The 22,730-nt window shown below is 32.5% G+C and overlaps 1 protein-coding gene across 1 annotated transcript in view; it reads right to left on the bottom strand.

Annotated features, from left to right (window-relative positions):
* Nucleotides 1-22,730, bottom strand: part of LOC115878459 (inverted formin-2) — a 153,970-nt gene that overhangs the window by 82,770 nt on the left and 48,470 nt on the right. The window contains exon 2 of the mRNA XM_030894976.1: nucleotides 2,243-2,284. The gene's annotated coding sequence lies outside the window, so the exon portion shown is untranslated. The remainder of the gene's footprint in view (nucleotides 1-2,242; nucleotides 2,285-22,730) is intronic.

The following is a 22,730-nucleotide window of genomic DNA, read 5'->3' as shown; positions in this document are numbered from 1 at the left end:
AACTGGATTCGTTTTTTAGAAGTTCTGGAAGAAGTTACTGAAGCCGTAGTCTCACAGACGACGCCGGACCGTTTGTGTAAAATTTTATGAGTGACAAATTTTTATAAAATATGACCGGGTCTTCGAAAAGAGTGCCTTTAGGAGACTCTATTAAAATGATATGATGAGGACTGTGACAGTGACAATATGACAATCTGCCAGACAAATGCGTTTGACTATGTCAAATATTCCACGAGAACTATGCTTTACAATTTGCAGAATACTTGCAATTCCTGTACAACCAGAAGACGCCCACGGAGATATATTTTTATCCTAGAGTTCTTATACTAGTCAAAGACAATGTTATGTCCTAGTTAATTATTTTTTATGCCTAGAATGTACCAATCCATTGTGTAAAACATGTTCAGGAAATCAATAAAATTTGCCTCACGCTGTAACTAAAAACTTCTCCTTTAACACCAGTTTTATAACTTATTTTTTTACATAATAGTATTAAAAACTTTTTATATTGTAATGACTGTCAGTAATTTGGTTTTATTTTTAGAGCTTTAGAATTTTTTTAGAATTTAGAATGAGTGGGAGGGGGGTTAATCACTTCGACCTTACAGATCCATTGTGTCCCCCTTTCTTGAATCATAACTCATCATACAGTCCCAGGGCTTTGACAAAAGCCAGTATCTGGGACGGTTTTATAGAGGGTAGTTCTCCATCTCCAATATCAGTCGTACCAAAGTTCATGGCACGAATGGTTGTCGTCTCGGCGCACTCAGTGATGAGGTGTACTGGTGTTTCACCATCTTCCCCACAGAATCTGCATTCGCCGTTTTTCTTAGTTTCAATCTACTGAGGTGTTCATTGAGGAGACAGTGTCCTGTTAAAACCCCGTGACAATCCGAAGATTGTTCTTACTCAGACCTAGGAAGATCTGTGATTTTTATTGATCATAAGCCCTCAGAAACTTCTTCGAGTGTCCTAGACCATTGCAAGATTTCCATTCCAGGTTGCGGATGGAATCTTCCAAGTTCTTGAGTTCCTCCTTGAGTTGGTTACCACTTGGAAAGCAGAACGGTTCTGGTCCAGTTAGTGGAGTGTTCGCTCCTTTTCTACCTAGATTATTTGCTTTTTCATTGCCTTTTATCCCTTGGTGAGCAGGCACCCAGTGTAGGAGGACTTTGTTTTCTTTGCCTAATTTATTCAGCTTCTCTATGTATTCTTTGACCAATTTCGAATTGATTGAGACTGAGTTGATCGCCTTTAACGCTGCTTGACTATCAGATAAGATGGCTATTTCTTGTTTCCGATAGTTCCTATCTAAGATAAGTTGTACGCATCTCTCGATAGCGTAGATTTCTGCCTGTAGGATACTAGGGTAAGTGCCCATTGGTTCGGAGTAATTAGCTCTCGGCCCAAACACTCCGATCCCTGTTCCCGTATTGGTTTTGGAAGCATCAGTATACCAAGTTATGGTATGGTCTTTTAACTGCTGGGCAAGCGTTTCGCTCTTCCAATCCTTCTTATTGCTCAATACTACATTGACATGTTTGTCAAAGTTGTACGTTCTTGGCATATCGTCCACTGGGAGTTGCAGGAGTGGTATTTCCTTTTTGAGGGTGTTCCAAGCCCCTGATCTATTTTTAGAGCTTAGTAAAAACCTATATTGTTTTTTTTCCAAATTTATATGTATGCTATTTTATTTTGTACTATATTTTCTGAAAGTTTATATTAATTGAACCCATTTTTGTCTAGATTAGTTTAATAATACATAATATAATATACAGTGACATAAAAATTTGTTGTTTTTTAGTTTTTGTGTGTTTTTTAACTTTTTAGAAGGCGTAGTCCCACAGACTACGCCGGACCGTTTATGATACATATCTATTACCGGACCAGTTAAGGGTTAAGGCAAACTGGCATTAAGCGCTATTCTACGACTCGACTTTGCCCAGCCGTCTTTGACGCCGTTTTTTTTTTCGTATTATATTATTAGAATACCCTGCATATATCTCTGAAAATCTGTTTATAATATTCTAGTACTGTTGCCTACATCTATTACACAATAAATTGGAATGAAACTCTCAAATAGAAAACCTGATATAAATCTTTTGATAAAACTGTATATGGCTGCAGAGAAAAGTTCACATAAAATTTTATATTAATAGGACTTTCCAACATCGCAATTATACGAAGAGCCATTCTTCAATAGTTTACTACCTTACTGCCGTTTAAAAAGGTCACTACTTACCAAATAATTGAAATTACATGTTAAACGTGCACCACCGTTCGCCTGAAACAAACCAAATAGGACGTTAGTTACGAGGAAAACACAAATGAATCATAAGAAAAACTGTATTTTATTAGTTTGCCAAACATGGAGTTAGGCATTAGTAATTCAAATGTGAAAATATTCTACGTCAGCTTGAGCACGAAAAAAATATGAATCGTTAAGTAAATTAATATTTTATTAATATTCAGAACTCGCAGCTCTAATGATAACTGTTGTTAGATTAATACGTTTAAAAGTTGTTACTTTAATTGTTATATCTTTTTTATAATTTTTTTATTTTCTGTTCAACTTCTACAGTTAAAATTATAGTTTCGCAAAAGCTTTGCCCTCTGATCATAATTTGTTACACTTACACAAATAAAAACTAAATGGTTATTTCAACCACTTAGTGAATGGTAAGACTATAATTATTAAAAAAGATTAAAATAAACTTAAATGTATGATCAAATCAACAATCAAAAAAGTGTAAAATAATATATTTAATTCAAACGCCAGTTATTAAATCCAAATAAAATAAATATCCATCCATACATATATGAAAGCTCAAAGAGTTTTTTTGTTACGTCCATCCCGCCGGAACGGCTTCACTAATTTTGATGATCCTTTTTTTAAATTAAAGGTATATACGTCTAGATTTGTTATGAAGTATTTTTATATTGTTTAATGGCTATTTCTTTGTGTAAAACGACTAAATACTAAAATATACCTGAAAAACACCTACACACAATACCTCAAGAAATAAATGATTTGTCATTGTCAGTGGTGTGTCAGATTATATATCAAGTTTTTAGATATTTTAGGGGATCAGTTCATAGCGCCAGCTTTAGATACATAAATATTAGTACAAAGGGTCGTTTAAACGACATTAGTGAATTAGCTACACAAAGCGATTTTAGGAAATTCATCTTCTTAAAGAGTAAAATTATGTCGGAACAATTTGTTGTATGAAAATTCCTTACTATATGATCTAAAAGAATGAAATCCTACAAAAATAATTAGAAGAGATTTTTGAAATTCATCAACCAAATGGGAAAGTTAGTAAAAATTTATATAAAACTTGGTGACCTCTGGATTTCGGACATAAAAATTGGCACAAAGGATCATTTAAAAGACATGAGTTAATTATTTGTATAAAGCAAATTTATGAAATTTTATACAAGAGTTTATTTAGTGACATTATATAATGAAATATTTCTTCTTCAATTCATTCTTCAAGGAATAAAAAATAACGTGTAAAGAGATTATCAGTGCCCTTCATCTCTTTTTTTATTTAAAAAAGAGATGAAAAATAAAAAATATCAAGGAAGTATATCAAGAAAAGTGACAATTGAAAACTTCAATATGTCAAAACTATTTATTTTAGTAATACAGTATTAGTACCATAGGTCAGGGTGGTGACAGTAAACCGGAAAATTGGAAACAGTTGTGGCGCGGTTCTACCCAGGCAGAAAGCATGGCCTTCTAGACTGTCCTAGACAAAAATCTGAATATTTCTATATGATTTCTGTCAATCTCTGCTACGGAACATTTTTATGCACGTCGGCGTCCTGTTCTTTTGTCTTTTGTCTGTGTGTCAGCGTCAGCTCCCGAGGCCTCTGGCAAGGCCGGGCGCCATTTTAATTTTTGCCGTTTAGATTTGATTGGAAGTTTGATTCTGATATTTCGGCTGAAATTTATAAGTACAAAGATGTTTTTTCATATAAAGTTCCTTGTTAACACTTTAATAAAGTATATATGATATTAATTACATGAAGAAAATGATGAAATCGACGTTTCTGCGTGTAGTAGGTATGGGCCATATTATATGTAAAAATACCTAATATATTAACGGTTTTTATATTTTTTTAGCTTTAAACCTAAGGATCTTGGGATATTCTTTGCCAAGGATTTTACCGTATCTCTACTTTAAAGACTGATCGGTGATTTTGAGCAATTGAAAGCAAGTTATACAAGGTAAATTATGATTATTGAACTATTATTAGCCTACATTAATTTTCTACAAGATGAACAGAAATGCGTAATTACATATCACATAGGTACATAGAGGTCATAGCAATAATGCCATAAATCTATGTATGTAGATTATTTTTAAAATACAAATGAGGTATTAGATGTATATGTATCATATATTTTATTCATTTTATTTTCATTCAAGTCCTGTTTGATTTAATTCACAAAAGTCTTATGTACTTATATTTATGTTTTTTACATATTTTTTTTGATTCCAGGTTTGGTGTGGGTTCCGGTTGCCTTTTTCCTGCTTCCAGTTATTTAGTTTTATGCCCGTGAAGCTCTGAAAACATTTATTTATCTTCAAGTTTCTGTAAGTCAATGCACTGTTACTTTACTAATTCACTTTAACACAGCATCTCTGATATTATTTAAATATTTGATATTGATACAGTAGTTTATATTGGTTTATAGCTCTTTAATTGTGTTGATTTGCATATTTACATTGTTCTAAATTCCAAATAAATATTTTTGAGTACTTTTGTTGTATTATTTACTACTAGAAAGAGTAAAAAGTATATTAACCCTCATTTAAACCTCCTGAACAGCCCGCCATTAAAAACCGGAAACGGGAATAAATTTCGTAAAATTGAAATTGTCTTGTCTATGTCATGTCAAATGTCCCAGCCGCCATATCTGAAAATTAGTTACCCAGGCAGCCACGCTGTTTCCATAATTTAACATTGACTTGACACTTCTTCTTGTATTTATTATTTTATGCCATAGGTAGGGTTCTATCTATAGAGGGTAAATAGTCATTTCACTATTTATTATTTTGGAGAGATTTTCTTTTTACAGATTTTGCAAAATTTCGACATTGGTTTGATTTCTAAAACACCCTATATGTATATAATTAAGAAATAAAAAACCGCCATGAAAGGGCGCCATCCACCCTCTATCCAACCATACATAATTAGTTTCAGTCAATGGAAGTAGTTTGGTAAATTTCAAGAAAGTGTTAAAAAGCAAGATTTCAAAATCATTTATAGAAATACTTTGATTTCGATAACTTCTAGAATTATTAAGATTATTTATTGCAGATTGGTCTAATCAAAAGTTTTATTTTTGGTATACAATGTGTGTCATAAAGCCATATACAGGCGATGATAAAATAAAAATGGGTTTTTAAAATTTCGGATTTATTTAAATACATAATAATATTTAAAGAGAATAAAAATACTCTTGGAATTGGCATATTGACGGATTTTTATAAATTTTAAGTAAAAAATGTGTAATAAGTCAAAAATAACAAAATCGATTTTTTGAAAGAATATACAGGGCGAGTCTTAAATAAGTGCAATTATTTTTTGGGATCGTATATTTTGACCCCAGAAACACGATTATGAGTTCTTTCGCGATTTTTTTTTTGTTTGGTTTGAAAAAAATTTTGGTTTAAAATTTGGAATTTTTGGAAAAACCTGGATTTTTTTAGTTTTTAGTTAAAAACCATAATTTCTTGATAATATGGCAACATAGGTAGTAGATTAAATTTACCAGACAGAAAAAACCGAAAAGCTCCAGTGGTTCTCAAAATTTAAGCAAAAAATATTTTTTTTAGAAATTTTAAAGTAAAATAGCTCGGTTATTTTGGAGTTATTTGAAAAACGGTAAAGAGAAAATATGTTTTTTTTAATCGAGATCTACCAGCCATGAAAATATTTACCACTTATTGAAGAGTCACCCTGTATAATACCCAGAAAATCGACAATTGCTAAGGCCCGTATTTATAGTTGCGTCTCGATACGCCAAGACGGTCTTGGGCTCTTGAGAGCGGAATCCACAGAATACACGAGCAAACGTCATTTTGGAGATTGCGATTTTCATTTTGGAGATTGTAATTTTGGATAGTTTATGTGATCTGTGGATAGTTTCATAGTTTCTTAACCCAAATTTTTTTGTAAACAAAGTAAATCCCTTGTAAATCCGTTTTGTCTGATTAAACAGTTTTGAATATGTTAGAAGAGTTTGAGGATATTTTGGACCATGTGGAAGAAGAAAATCGTCTTCGAGTTCCAAAAAGATATATACGGGATGCAGGAAATCCAATAGAAATGTTTAGCGAGGGGGGATTTATGCCGATATAGAATTAACAAGTCTACAATTACAGAAACTATTTTACCTCTTATAAATTGAAGACTTGCAAAAACCTACCAATCGTTATTCACTGCTTTACTCACATACAATATTGGATGTATACACTGTATACCTATAATTTTCAAGTAAATTCTGTATTCTTATTGAGTTGACCATTCTATATAAAGTCGATACTCCATGTTTTATAGTTTTATTTCAAATAATATTTCACAATACACATTCTATGATTATTGCATTTTTACTGCTTCCTTATTTCTTGTCGTCTAGATGACATTTTTCTCTCTTCTTTTTTTGGTAGTCTGCTAGCCTATACATTTTTTTATACTTCCTTTGTTCCATTTCTATATGTTCTATGACCTCTTCTCTAAATTTTTCAGGTAATCGAGTAATTTTCATTCTCCACTGTCAATAACTTCACTTGTCCATCTTCAAATAAATCTTCAATCCTCGGAATATATCCATATAATAATTCGGGTGTTTTTTTCGCCAGTGAATTTATTCACAGATGTATTTATAGCTGTTTCTATATTCTTAATATATGTATCCCATTTGTTGTCATCATCTGCACAAGCCGAAGCCAGTATCATTGGAATAATAATGCTGTTCAACCATTTATGGTTGTATCACACAAATTCACTCAAATGTTCTGCTATTAAAATGGCCACCCTCTTGATAATCTGGCTTATTATAGGTTGGCTAACACCATGCAAGTCTCCACTTACTATCTGAAAATTAGAAGTCGCATAAAACCGTAAACAAATTAATAATTGAATAACGGGGGGAATAGGTAAACCACGATTGGTAGGTTTTTGCAAGTCTTCAATTACAAGAGGTAAAATAGCTTCTGTAATTGTAGCCTTGCTAAACCTATATGGTATTTAAATTCCCCCTCGCTAAACATTTCTATTGGATTTCCTGCATCCCTTATATATCGTTTTGGAACTCGAAGACAATTTTCTTCTTCCACATGGTCCAAAATATCCTCAAATTCATCTAACATATTCAAAACTGTTTAATCAGACAAAACGGATTTACAAGGGATTTATTTTGTTTACTAAAAAAGTTAGGTTAAGAAACTATCCACAGATCACATAAACTATCCAACATGACAATCTCCAAAATGAAAATCGCAATCTCCAAAATGACGTTTGCTCGTGTATTCTGTGGATTCCGCTCTCAAGAGCCCAAGACAGTCTTGGCGTCTCGAGACGCAACTATAAATACGGGCCTAAGTTTCAAATGAAATACGAGTAGCTCTAAAACTCTTAAAAATATAATTTAAATAGTGCATTTGTCAGGCTCACTAGCTCTATCTATAAAGAAGTAAACAATCATTTAAATCAATGCATGAACGATTCCAGGTGTAACGCGAACGTAGTCGCGGGAAAAAGCTAGTTTTTTTAATTAAATAGCTTATATTTTTTTAGTTCACAGCCTCAGTGATGACATATACAGTGTCTGGAGCTCAATTTCTATCAAAAACATGATGGTGAAAATCGCACATCCATATCTGTTACCGTTTCGGAGTTACAGGGTGTTTTTCAAAAATGTCCATTCTTAACAAATCGCTGTAACTATTTTGCTATGGAAAATTTTGTATTTTTGTAAAAACATTTCCAAAGCACCTTTTTACGTAGAAATTAATGGTTTAATTGTAATTTTTTTTAAATTAATGACTTAAGAATTATAATCAACAGAAAATTTGCTTTTTTATATGGTTTTTATATGGTATAAGTTCTTTTCACTTAATTAAAAATATACAGGGTGTCCCAAATAAAAAATCAGTTTCTGTTGATAACTCTTAAATTATTAATTTAAGAAAATATATACTTAAACCATTAAATTCTACTTAAAAAGGTGCTTTGGAAATGTTTTTACAAAAATGCGAAATCTATAGCAAAAAAGTTACAGCGATTTGTTAAAAATGCACATTTTTGAAAAACACCCCGTATCTCCTATAGAAAAGGGCGTTTCCCTTTAACATGACCCACCCTGTACATCAAAAACAAAAAAAATATTTAACAAGAAAATTGACGGCCCTTTATTTAGATGAATATTAGATTGAAAAATTCTGTTCAATAAACGAAATATAAGTCAAGGAAAAAATAAAAAAATGAGTTATGATTGCCTTTAACTGCATCTTAATCATTACTATATTATAGACGTACTTTAGTTGTGACGTCAGTGCGTCTTCAAAAATATCAGTACATACGTACATATACCATTCGGATCAATAAAATCAATCGATAAGCGCAGGCCATGTGCAAAGTAGTTGTTAGGTATCGAAAAGGAAAAAAAACCAACGCCAACTTTGGTTAATTTAGTCCAAGGCGGTCGTTTGGAGACAACCATATGGGAGGTTGGCGCCAACGATACCATTGACCGTCCGTAGTGCAGATCAGAGGCGTCCCGAGTGATCTAGTCAAACAGGTTCCAGTTTAATTATATAGAAAAAAATAAAAGTCGATGATTTAATAAACGCGGACTTGTCGGTTGGCTATTTTGCATGGTTCGTTTCAATTCAATTGGATGTAAGCGATGCGTTTGAAGATATAGATTTGTTTTTCTAAGACCAGAAGCTACATTCCGCTTTATTCTTAACTGCATGTCGTCCGTTTACTGTAAAATTCAATATTTTCTCCTCATTATATATATTATAAGAAACTTAATGATAATTTCTAACTATAATTTACTGCAAACAAATTGTACCTACAGTATGTCCCCGGATCGTCTTTACAAGAGGAAAAACTTTTTTATTATTTTGCGAAAAATGCATTCTTTATAAAATTTTTGCTTGTTCTAAAATGGTTAATTCCGTTTATACTTTTCCAAATTTGCATACCATTTTAGAGAAAATTAAGAAAAACATCAAAATATTGATGAATTTTTGAAGTCCTAAAAATCAGAACGCGTTTCTATGGTAATATAACTTCGTTTTCATTCTTTTAAAATTTAAGCGAAAATCATTTTTTTTTATTTTGAAAGTAAAATATTTCGGTTATTTTTGACTTATTTGAAAAACGGTAAAGAGAAAATATGTTTCTCTTATCGAGATCTACAAGCTCTGAAAATATTTGCACTTATTTAAGACCCATCCTGTATATTTTCAAGTCACAAAAATCTATGGAGTGTAGAGATGAGGAGAAATATCTCTTATGGGATTTTGTTTGAAAAAGTGGCCACAAAAATGGAAAGAATAGGGGTTCACCAAATGGCTACAGTCGCGCTAATGACGAATAATGAAATTGTATAGGTAATATTTCTTTATATTTTTCTCTAAAACGACATGGAAATATGAAAAGAGATTAACGGGATTCACAATTTTAGAATAAGCAAAAGCTTTTCTAAAGATTGCATTTTTCTTAAACAGTTAATAATACAAACAAGTTTTTCCCCTTAGGCATACTTTATATTTAAGTAATTTACAAAATGCTTATTTTCTAATTAAATCTAATTGGACCAATGGCACATATCTGTCTAGTGTTTTTAAAGTTTTGTTTACTTAAACAATATACTTAGTTATTTACATTCACACACACAACAATTTACTCTAGTTTGATTTATTTGACTTTGAACAATAAGGTTATTTAAATTACTTAATGGGATTGTGACTGACAACAGGCTAGAAGTGTTAATGGCAAAATTATCGGCACAGGTGTGACTATCAATTCCTTAGAAAACAACCAGTTAAAAAAAGATTGATTGTAATAACAAAGTAATAGTCTCCATTGCATATCATTTACTAGTCGTAAGATTTTAATAGTAACAAGACAGATATTTAATAGAAATTTCTAAACCTTTCAATTATAATTATTACCCTAATACTCTCTTTATAAGTTATTTTTATCCCCCTATAGAAATATTATGTCGTCTATATTATAAGAAGAAATCATAGAGAAACAAATAAAAAGAGACTGACAAATCTCATGGTAAAGAGTGGGACCGCGTTCTCGTAGCGCAACTCAGAATAACAATTTTGAAACCAATTAGCAGGACCATGGCAGGACGTACGTCTTTATTGCTATCTTTCTTTATTACGTGTGCTTTATATGAAAAAGAAAGAGATAGGTATAAAACGTATCGTAAGACATTATCGCACATTCTGGCTGGCGGAAAATTTAAATTAGCCATTATTAGTAGTATTCTTTCATTCTGAAACTGAAAATTTTCACTTAAACTGATTTATTCCCTATACCACGTAAAAGGAACGTGGTGTAGGGAATAAATCAGTTTAAGTGAAAATTTGCAGTTTCTTTCAAAACGAAAGAATACTACTATTATAAGGGAAATTATAAAAAAAAGCAAAAATTGTACTGTTTTGTAAACATATTTATTTATACATAAAAATAAATAAACTTTTTATAATAGAATAACAAAAAATAACAGTGTTTATTCCACCCACCTACCAATTTTAAATGCAGAAGAACTGACTGTTGCAGGAAACGATCGGCCAATTTTTTTAAAGGGTATTAAACATCTCATTTTCGAAAAAACTGCCTAATTGCAATAACAAAGTGAATATCCAAGCAAAGAAGACTTTACGAGAATCATGATCCTGAACCATTTTCAAGTCCAGTTTTAATCCTAAAACAAAAGTAAAATAGGTATATTAATAAAGTTTCAGGTTACTATAAACCAGTACCTACTCAAAAAATGAAAAAAATTAATTGTATTAATTTGTTATGTTAAGAGAGGTTCGAAATATTTTTGACACTACTACTTCTACTTTTTTCTTAATAAGATGATAAATATAACTACTTACGTTTATTTTACCGGGTGTCTTTAACATATCTCTCAGAGAAAGGGGGCACCAATACATATAGAAAATAGATGATACTGGCTCCTGCAGCAAATAAAATAACAAATAGTATAACCTAAAATTATAAGTAACAAACTATAAATACCTATATGGAACAAAGGAATTTGTTCCCTATCCATATTCATAAGTCAATAAAATGGATAGTTTAGAAAAAAAAGGTAAATCACCAAAAGAAAAATTAACAAACATGACGAATTGTCATGATGTTGTCATCTTGGTTGTCATGATGACGAAAACGAAAGGCGATTGTTCTAATTTATATTTAGAAATTACATTTTATATGGCTGCTTCTTTCTCTCTTGTTATATTAGAATGAGATAGTGGACCCAATAAACGCAATGCGCAGATCAACATAAATAGAACGAAATTTTGCGTTCTGAGTTGCGCTACGGGAACGTTGTCCCTCTCTTTGCCATTTAATTTGCCAGTCTCTTTTTATTTGTTTGTCTATGGAAGAAATATTATTAGAAATATTATATCGTCTATATCTATATTATTTTTACCTGTATGTTATAGTAAAGAATTTTCGTACAGCAAACTTTCATACCCCATTTTACTCCCTGAGGGTATGAGTTTCCTATATTTGATTTGTAAAACTAATTAAGTCTTGTTTTTTAAAGGAACCTTTGTACCAAATTTTATGTTTATAATCCAGCGATAACAAAGTTTTATATAAATTTTTACTAACTTTAAGTATCCTTGTGTTAATATTTATGTATCTAAAGCCAGCGGTATAAACTGGATCCAGAAATCTAACTGACACACCATTGACCTAACCACTGACAATGACAAATAATTTGGGTTCTGAACATCTGAAGGTATTGTATGGTAGGTGATTCTCAGGTATTTTTGAATATATGTGTTTTATATAAAGAAATGGTCATTAAACAATATAAAAATACTTGATAAACAATCTGGAAATATATATTTCTTATATACCGGGTGCGTCTCAAAAGTGGCTCACCCCTATAAATTTTTTGGTGATCGACGTGTTCAATTGGTATTCAGTTTTTGGTCACTTCCTATTTCACCGGAAATGACTACAACTTTTGATTTTTAAATGACACCGTCGGTATTTTTTTAATTATCTGCTAAATTTTGAAATACTCTAAATACAAAAAATGTTCATTTTTTAATTCTCCATCTATTAAAAGAATAATATACAGGGTGTTCCATTTAAAATAACAAAGAAAAATTATTTTATATTTTAGAAAGTTTGGCGTAGAATTTTGAACACCCTGTATGATTTAAGATCGATATTTATAGCAAAGTAATTACAGACCATCTAAAGTAAACAACTAATATAGTTTGGATTTCAGAACAATTCTTGTATTTTTAATATTTAAAAAAAAAAACTGAAAAAATATATTTTTTATTTATTTATTAATATCTCTGAAAAAAATATCTAAATATCCTTAAGATTATACAGGGTGTTTCAAAACAAATGCGAAAAACTTCAGGGAGCGATTCCTTGTTCAAAATAAAGGATAGTTTGCTTCATAAACGTTGGGTTAAAAGTCAACCATTAGGGAGATATCGCGGTACAAAGATGGCGGAAAAATAATGTTTTTATTTTTTATCTTGAAAACGAAAAGCGATAGACTAATGAAATTTTATGGAAGCATTACTGTTATGAAAACACACTTTCTGTTAATTTTATCACTTTTTTAAAATGAGTGAAAGGGGTTAAAATAAACTACCCCTATCATTCTTGAAATTTAAAGAAAAATCTTATCAAACACATGCAAAAAAAATAATTTGGATAGTTTAGTTTGTTTAGAAACTTTTTTATCCCTTGTATTTTTTTGATAAAACTCACCGATTTGAAATTAAAAAATAAAATGTAAAGCATTACATGTCAGGACAAAAAATATTTTTAGATAAAAAATCTAGTGGACTCAACTTTCGTTTAGCTGAAATCTGTTATATAAAAAATGACTTTATATATGCGTTCTAGAAGGCGTTAGGAGTACAAATATATAAAAATTTTCCTGCGGAAATGCGTAATTTTCATTTTTCGGACTTTAGTATAGCCGAAATCTGTTACATCAAAAATAACAGCTATTTCAGCTAAACGAAAGTTGACCCATCTAGTGGGCTGCTGTAATTTTTTTAGGAAAAAATCTAGTCGGCCGGTGTCACTTTAGGATGCTTCTAATATTATTTTATTTGACAATATTTTACTGCAATACGTTATTATCTAGATTATTATTATCGTTATTATCACTAGATTCTTTATCTAAAAATGTTTTTTGTCCTGACATGTAATGCTTTACATTTTATTTTTTAATTTGAAATCGGTGGGTTTTATAAAAAAAAAACAAGAGATGAAAAGGTTTCTAAACAAACTAAACTATCCAAATTATTTTTTTTGCATGTGTTTGATAATATTTTTCTTTAAATTTCGTTAACAATAATGATAGGGGTAGTTTGTTTCAACTCCTTCCACTAATTTTAAAAAAGGGCAAAAATTACCAGAGTGTACCAAGTGTGTTTTCATAACAGTAATGCTTCCATAAAATTTCATTAGTCTATCTCTTTTCGTTTTGAAGATAAAAAATAAAAACATTATTTTTCCGCCATCTTTGTACCGCGATATCTCCCTAATGGTTGACTTTTGACCCAACGTTTATGAAGCAAACTACCCTTTATTTTGAACAAGGAATGACCCCCTGAAGTTTTTCGCATTTGTTTTGAAACACCCTGTATATGTAAAGTGATCAGAAAGGAAGCCAAAAATGTAATAATATACAGGCTGTTCCATTTAAAAAAAAAATCATCCTGATCCACTCACACTTTTTTGAGCCACCCTGTAGAGGTTAAATTATTTTCCTGAAATACATCCTAATACATACCTACTTTAGGTTTGCACTTAAACAAAGTTTTTTTTTTTGCAGATGTCCGACGCGGAGTTGCAGATGTCCGACGCACTATTGCCGTTCCCTGTATAATCCCAGAAAGCTTCAAAGCTATTATTAAATGATTGATTTTTATTAAATTTTAGTAGGAAAAGTTTGGCGTGAGGCTTCAAATAGTTATCTATATTTGAATTAATAATATTTATATTTTTAATAAATTTTAATAATAAACAAACAAATATCTAGAATTTTTCAATACTCATTTATTTGAAACTAAATCAAAACTTACTGTAGAACATAAAAAACTATTAAATACTCTGTTATTAGTTAATATTTAGTCAAATATAGCATCTATTTGCCTTTTTTGTATTTTTTGAGTGTTATTTTATGAGATAAAGCAGTTTCAAATGTAGTGGATATTACTGAATATGAAGTGGATAATATATTTTCCAAACTATTTTTAAAAAAAAATATGTGGGAAATAATTTAGTATGTATCGATAAAGTACTATATCCTCAATTCTGTTTCTTAGTGTTTGATGTTAGTCAGATAACGCGGTATACCTTGATTTTAAATTTATGGTCACAGTCGTCTTCTGGCATGTTCACACCTACTCACTTAAACGCTTTATTAATAGGTTGTTTATCTTGAACTTCTTCAAGAAACGGAAATATATTTTTAAAAAGTTATCTAGTCTTTGGAATGTAAAAAAAAGATATATTTATCGTTAGATTATATGCCATATGGTGTCGAAAAAGTGTTAATTGATATTACAGTCAAGGTAAAAGATAACTGTTAAATGAAGTTGTCATTTCAGAAATTTATTTATTTAGTGCTTTATTGTTATTATTCAAAACTCATACCTACATCGAAAATATTAGCCATGAATTACACTACCGAAGAAAAAGTATTGATGATTAAATGGTATTATCAAGGAAATAGTTATCAAAAGGTGTCGGACATGTTTGCTTCTCTGTATCCGAATAGACCGATACCTAGAAAATCTACAATCGCAAGGAATATCCAGAGATTTGAAACCAAAAGTACCCTAATAAATAACTGCAGATGTGAAGCAAGGCAGGAAAAAAGAGACGATGCAAGAAACGATACCGACTTGGAAGTTTGATTGTGCGTGGAAGAGAACGATGGAAAGATCAGCACAAGGAAACTTGAGGATGAAATAGGAATAGATCACACTACAGCGTTTCCAATTTTGAAACGACATAAATACTATTCCTTGAAATATGAAAAGCACCAAGAACTACGAGATGGGAACGAAATACGGCGACAGGCGTTTTGTTTTGATATGATGGAAAGAGCAAACACGGATAGGGAATTTTTAAAAAACATATGTTTCACTGACGAATGCACGTTTACCTTAAATAATGAACCCAATGTTCAAAATTATCGATAATGGAACAAAGAAAACCAACACAGGTTTGTCGAAACAAGGACGCAATATCCATAGAAAGTAAATGTTTGGGCAGGGATATTCGGACACAATATTATCGGGCCATTATTTCTTACGCGAAATTTAAATGCAGAATATTATTTGGAACTACTCAAAAATTATAATTTTGGTTTGGTACCAAGTGGATGGTTGCCCGGCACATAGTACCCTGGCTGTTCGGGAATATTTAGACAATAGTTTTAACGAAAACGTTATTGGCCTAAATCATACAGTAAATTGGCCAGCAAGGTCTCCTGATATTTTGCCAAATGATTTCTTTCTCTGGGGCCATTTAAAAAATAGGATATACAAGGATAAAAAATACCCAAATCTAGACGAGTTAAAAAAATGCTATTTCAGCCGAATGCAATGGAATTTCAGTTTACCAACTAGCGAATGTAAGAAGAGAATTTTATTTTTTTTATGATCGCCTGGGTTATTGTCTAGCAGTCGATGGAGGAATATTTGAACATCTTCTTAAATCCTAAAGTTCTAACAATTTGGGAGTATTTAAATTAGTAAGTTATTGAATATTGTAATAATACTATAATTAACCTTGTAATTGATTACTGTATTTTGTTTATTCATTGTACCTAGCAATAATGGATGCCGTACAGCCGACATATGAAAGCATAAAACGAGTTGCAGCAGAGACACCTTAGACAACACTTAAACGAGATAACAAATCAAGTACCGATATGTTTGAGATATGACTCCATCATGTCTCAAACATATCGGTACTTGAAAAAACAGCTGCGAGAGCGTTAAAGTCATGATTACTAAATCCAGCTTAAGATGGACTGAAATCGCCTACCGAAATATCTTCATTACGGTGAGCTTGTAGAGGGTAAGACGAAACCGGGTGGACAACTCAAAAGATGCAAGAATATTTTCCATGAAAAATTAAAGGGGATATGCAGAATGAGAGGGTGGAACGCAATGTTGAAGAATTGTAAACTCAGTCAACAACGACAACCAAAAAGTAAAGAGGCAAAAGGGTAATGAGATTTTTGAATGTAATAACATCACGTATAACATCACGTATCGGACTTTTCAGTCATAGAAAAGCTCATGAAAGAAAATTGCGTAACCATCTTCTGATGCGTATCAAATACTCGTCAAGTCGATTAAAAAGTGTCTCGTAGTAAGACCTAGACCAAGACTGAGTCTTATATGAACTTATTAAAAGTAAAATTTAAAACAATATAAATAAAAATACCATTCAAGGATTGTGATTCATTTATTTTTTCTATTTTCATTTGCTTTTCAACCATAAATAAATTCTAAAAAATAGCTTTTCGATACTTAAAGGCATGACTTGCCACTTATATTTAGCAGCCAAGCCGAATTTATATTAATCAGATAAAACCAGTTAATAATACAGTGTAAGTTGGTTCACGAGAACCAATTCCCTTGATTTAGCACTTCCTTTTTGGGACGCGGGCAAAGAATGCCTTTTTAATTGTCACAAATCATTTTTTCTGATTCGGTTTATTAATACGGTTAGACCGGGTGTCCGTCCACTAATTCGCAGTCAATTAAGAAATATTATTAAACAACGCTTATTTGTTACTTAGGCGGATTTATTTTAATTGGTGAATAATGAATTGACTAGTTGGACACGCGCGACTTTTAAATTCACAATTCCCCGCGACCATTTTTAAATTTCAGTTTTCAATTTTTTCATTTCACCCTTATTATAGATCTTTTATTTCGCATTTGGGGGGGGGGGATCTTCCCAATGAAGTTTATTTCTGAAAAATATTTTTCTAAAACACTATGTACTCCCTTTCCCTCTACACCCTCTACACTATGCTCGAAATGTTTCACGAAATATTTCTGGAAATATAAGACATTATTCCTGCAGGCATTAGACCTCCATTTAAGAGTAATTATGTGCTATGTATGGCCCGTTCCATTGTATGGTGCGGTCAATCGTAGTAATGTCTGCGGTCAATCAAAGATGTGGACTCTCCGCAGACTGTTTAAGATCTTGTATATCGATCAAATTTAAAACAAAGAAGTCCTGCGGAAAGCTGGTGTCGAAATACAACTGCTTAATATCGTAAAATGTCATGGAGCCACATTTTGAGAGGAACTCGCTCCGTCATCACCATTCCAAAATTAGTTTTGCAGAGCAAAATCGAGGGTCGAAGAGGGCCAGGAAGAAAACAACACTCATGGCTTCGGAACATCAGGGTTTGGAGCGGGATACAGGACGCGATAACCATATTTCGTCGGGCAGAAGAGAATACCCTTACAATCAATTGAAGAGCATGTTCAAATGATCCCCAACGAGCAAGATTGCATATGAGACCGGCAGAAGAAGAAGAAAAAAATATATTTCCAAAACTTAGGCTAGGGACTAGAATTTTTTAGAATTTAGAATGAGTGGGAGGGGGGTTAATCACTGCGACCTTACAGATCCATTGTGTCCCCCTTTCTTGAGTCATAACTCATCATACAGTCCCAGGGCTTTGACAAAAGCCAGTATCTGGGAGGGTTTTATAGAGGGTAGTTCTCCATCTCCAATATCAGTCGTACCAAAATTCATGGCACGAATGGTTGTCGTCTCGGCGCACTCAGTGATGAGGTGTACTGGTGTTTCCCCGTCTTCCCCACAGAATCTGCATTCGCCGTTTCTTCTTAGTTTCAATCTACTGAGGTGTTCATTGAGGAGACAGTGTCCTGTTAAAAACCCCGTGACAATCCGAAGATTGTTCTTACTTAAACCCAGGAAGATCTGTGATTTGTCTTGATCATAAGCCCTCAGAAACTTCTTCGAGTGTCTTAGACCGCTGCAAGATTTCCATTCCAGGTTGCGGATGGAATCTTCCAAGTTCTTGAGTTCCGCCTTGAGTTGGTTACCACTTGGGAAAGCAGAACGGTTCTGGTCCAGTTAGTGGAGTGTTCGCTCCTTTCCTAGCTAGATTATTTGCTTTTTCATTGCCTTCTATCCCTTGGTGAGCAGGCACCCAGAGTAGGAGGACTTTCTTTTCTTGTAATTTATTCAGCTTCTCTCTGCATTCTTTGACCAATTTCGAATTGATTGATACTGAGTTGATCGCTTTTAACGCTTCTTGACTATCAGACAAGATGGATATTTCTTGTTTCCGATAGTTCCTATCTAAGATAAGTTGTACACATCTTTCGATAGCGTATATTTCTGCCTATAGGATACTAGGGTAAGTGCCCATTGGTTCGGAGTATTTAGTTCTCGGCCCAAACACTCCGATCCCTGTTCCCGTATTGGTTTTGGCAGCATCAGTATACTAAGTTATGGTATGGTCTTTTATCTGCTGGGCAAGCGTTTCGCTCTTCCAATCCTTTTTATTGCTCAATACTACATTGAGATGTTTCTCAAAGTTGTACGTTCTTGGCATATCGTCCACTGGGAATTGCAGGAGTGGTATTTCTTTTTTGAGGGTGTTCCAAGCCCCTGATCTGACAATTCTCCCAGTACTAATTCCATTAGTGACCATTCTAATCATTGTCGCATTGGCATATCTACCAATGACAAGGTGCAGTGGTGTTAGATCTAGAATGACCTCCATTGCTGCTGTTGGACAGGTTCTCATGGCTCCTGTGATGCAAACGCATGCTAGTTACTAACTACCTACAGGCTAGGGACTAACTGTTCTGGGGGTTCAAAGTAAATGTATTTCAAATTTGATAATAATATTATTTCCTTTAATTTAAAAATATCACCTCTAATTCTGAATCAATTCCTAAGAATATTACCAAGAGAAATGTACCTACCGCAAAATGATAAACATTTTAACAGTGATTTTAATACAGATATACTACTTTACATTTCTATATTTAGTAATAACATATATTATTATTATTTATGTAATTAGAATATGTGAATATTTATTATTTCTGCACTAATAGCCACTAAGTGTTTTTATAAGATAGATTTTTACTTTAATTACTTAATTCAAAGTAATTAAATTTCAATATTAAGCTACGCAGTTATAAAATAGCTGATCTTTGATATATGAAACTGTGTTGATTGATTTAAGTTTTTAATTGAATTGGAATTGGAATTAATTCTATTATTAGATACATAGAGTAAATTGATACATACATAATGGCTTTGTTTATGGAATACTTTGCTACCTAACCGGTATTGAACCTGTTCACGATCAATTTAAAACGTGTGTGCTTTAAATTATTAGAATAAAATAATTTGTAACTTGATAATGATATAAGTAGCTTTGAGAAAGCTATAATATAGGTATAATAAATAGGGGAGACAATATTTGGACAATTCAGAATTTGTATGGGATTTCCTATGTTTCCAACGTCGATACACTACCCGGTATAATGTTCAAATACATACTTCTAGAAATATTATTCACAATGTGATTCGGGCTGTATTTACTATATAGGTTGAATCTTAAATAAGTGAAAATATTTTCGGTGTTTGTAGGACTTGCCGCCGGCGCCGCCATCTTGCCAAGATGGCGCCCAAAATCGGTATTTTGTGAATATCTCGAAAACTATGCGTTTTTCGCGAAAATTTGAGGAGAGCAAAATTAAAGAGAATAATAGTCGATTTTCCGAAATCAAATGTCCATTAGGGTTCACTAAAACTAGTTTTAGTTTAGTTTCTTCAATTTTGTCATAAAACAGTGTCGTATCAATAATTCGCTCATTAATTTATGAATAATTAATTTTAATTATTGAAAATGTGTACTTGTTTCCACACCACTCAAGAGGTAAAGTATATGGGGCGTTTATTTTAACGTGGTCTCCCCGGAGGCCTACTCCACTAGATAAATTAAAAACTTTAACTTATCTGCACAAGCCCGACGAATCTGGCTCATTGATGTCAAAGTCGATCGTGTCTGCTGTGCTGGGCTCATCAGGGTGGTCTCTCAATACGTCCAACTCTTCATCTTCAGTCGCCAGAGGCATATCTACAGGCAAGTCCAACTCCTCTTCATCGGACACTTCAGTGACGTTACAGGATTTCCCATTGCAGTATGCACAAATCATTAAACATTTTAATCCTGCTTTTCTGCATCCGCAGGCTTTACCATAGTTGTTGATTTTGCATTTACAGGATAAAAATGCCAACAGGGATTTTGGAGCTGGATCTTTCAACGTTATGACTGGAGTAATACCTGTTTTTGTTTTCTTCCAACCCCATTCTTCGGCATCTTTGGTACAACCAGACCAATGCTGAACCTGGCGGTAAGTTCGCAATAGCATTCATTGACGACAATTAATTATTCATAAATTAATGAGCAAATTAATGATACGCCACTGTTTCATGACAAAATTGAAGAAACTAAACTAAAACTAGTTTTAGTGAACCCTAATCGACATTTGATTTCGGATAATCGACTATACATAATATATCATATTTTACGCAAAATTGTAAAATTTCCAAGGATTTTGTGCCTAAACGGTTGACTTTAGCGAAAATTTTCATAAAATCTTTTTTATATAAAATTTTATTCTCTTTAATTTTGCTCTCCTCAAATTTTCGCGAAAAACGCACAGTTTTCGAGATATTCACAAAATACCGATTTTGGGCGCCATCTTGGCAAGATGGCGGCGCCGGCGGCAAGTCTGGAAATGTCATGGAAATGTACATTTTATGGATTTTAGTTAGGGACCCCAAAACCTATAAACCTGCAAAGTTTCAAAACTTCCGGGCTTTTTCCAAGCAGGCCCCTTTTTTGATCCCCATTGACTGAACTAATTGGTTAAAACCGAGTTAAAATACAATTATTTATATTTTTTTACTACAATAATAAAACCGTCAAAGTCTTCGACAGCTAAAAGAAAGGAAAAGTATTATTAAACAAGAGGAATTTGAATATGGTAACAGACTTGGCCTCTGACCCTGCGGTTACAAAGACGTATTATTCAACGGTGCCTGTTGCATATAGAGAAGGTTCTCTCGCGTAACATTAATAATTTTCGCGAGTTTCTTAGAAAGTAAATTGTTCGATTTGCATTACAGGCCGACAGTCTATCGACACTTATTATTATTCTATCGATTTTGGAACAAGGTCGAGAAATTTCGTGTGTAAATAGCGCATTTACGTAAAATTGTTTACCCACTCCGACAGTGGCGTTGGTTTTGATTAATGTCACTGGGTATTTCTTGATTCACACTAGTTGATTTATGGGAGATAATTAAAGAAACAGGATATATTAATAGCAACGTGATCTTCTATTGTTAAGTATTGTTTCCATTGTCACCACTTGTCTTCGTTTTACGGTAGGTTTCTGATTATAGATACAATTACATCATAGGTAAAAGAGAATTAATCAAATAATGATATACACTCACATGCAAAAAAACGCAAAGAATAATTTTTCCCTCAAGTTTTAAGTGTTTATTTTTTTTACTTTTAGCCTTATTTTTATGATTTTTTAGCAAACTGTATATAAGTCTGTCAACATTAATTCATAAACTTGGTATTTTTTATAAATTTTAGTATTTATAGTTCACTAAATCGCCAGAATACACCAAAACACTTTTACTTTTTCACTGGACGCGCGTTTCGCTAACCATGTTAGCATCATCAGCAGATGATTATAAACTAAAGTACAATCTACAAGTTGAGCGTTTATATCCTCGCTCAGTAGGCACCGAGTGGGCGTGGCAAAATCTAGCCAACCGAGTCAGAGCCCACTGAGCGTAACAGTTAGATTTCCGCTACTAGAGTAGTAGGAACAAAGAACTTGAAGGAATTGGACCGTTGTCTCTGTTCATACTATCTTTACATTTATTAATTCTGATGCTTTCATATGCATCTAATTGCCTGTAACTTGAGACTTGTTTAATTAATTTTAAATTATTAAGATCTATACAATGTTTTTATCAACAATATGTTCGGCAACGCAAGATTTATCCGGTCTACCATATCTTATCTGAGCTAAATGTTCTTTAAATCTAGTTAATATTGATCTTCTAGTTTGCCCAACATATTTCTGATTACAATCTTTACAAGAAATTTCATAAATACCCGACATTTCCAGTGGAGGTGTTTTACCCTTTGGATTACCTAATAATTGTTGTAATTTATTATTAGCACCATATACAAGTTTATAATTGACATTCTTAAAAATTCCTTTTAGACCACGGGATAACTCTCTATCAAACGGTATTGAATAATATTTTGACGTATCTTTCTCTACTTGAAAAGTCGAATTTTCAGAAATTATTAACCTATACCGTTTACTAATTAT

Source organism: Sitophilus oryzae, unplaced genomic scaffold (assembly GCF_002938485.1).
Source record: "Sitophilus oryzae breed Bouriz unplaced genomic scaffold, Soryzae_2.0 scaffold_1512_pilon_pilon, whole genome shotgun sequence".
In the NCBI taxonomy this organism is placed as follows: domain Eukaryota; kingdom Metazoa; phylum Arthropoda; class Insecta; order Coleoptera; family Curculionidae; genus Sitophilus; species Sitophilus oryzae.
The sequence above is the reverse complement of the archived record's forward strand: the minus strand, read 5'-3'. Positions and strand labels throughout refer to the sequence as shown.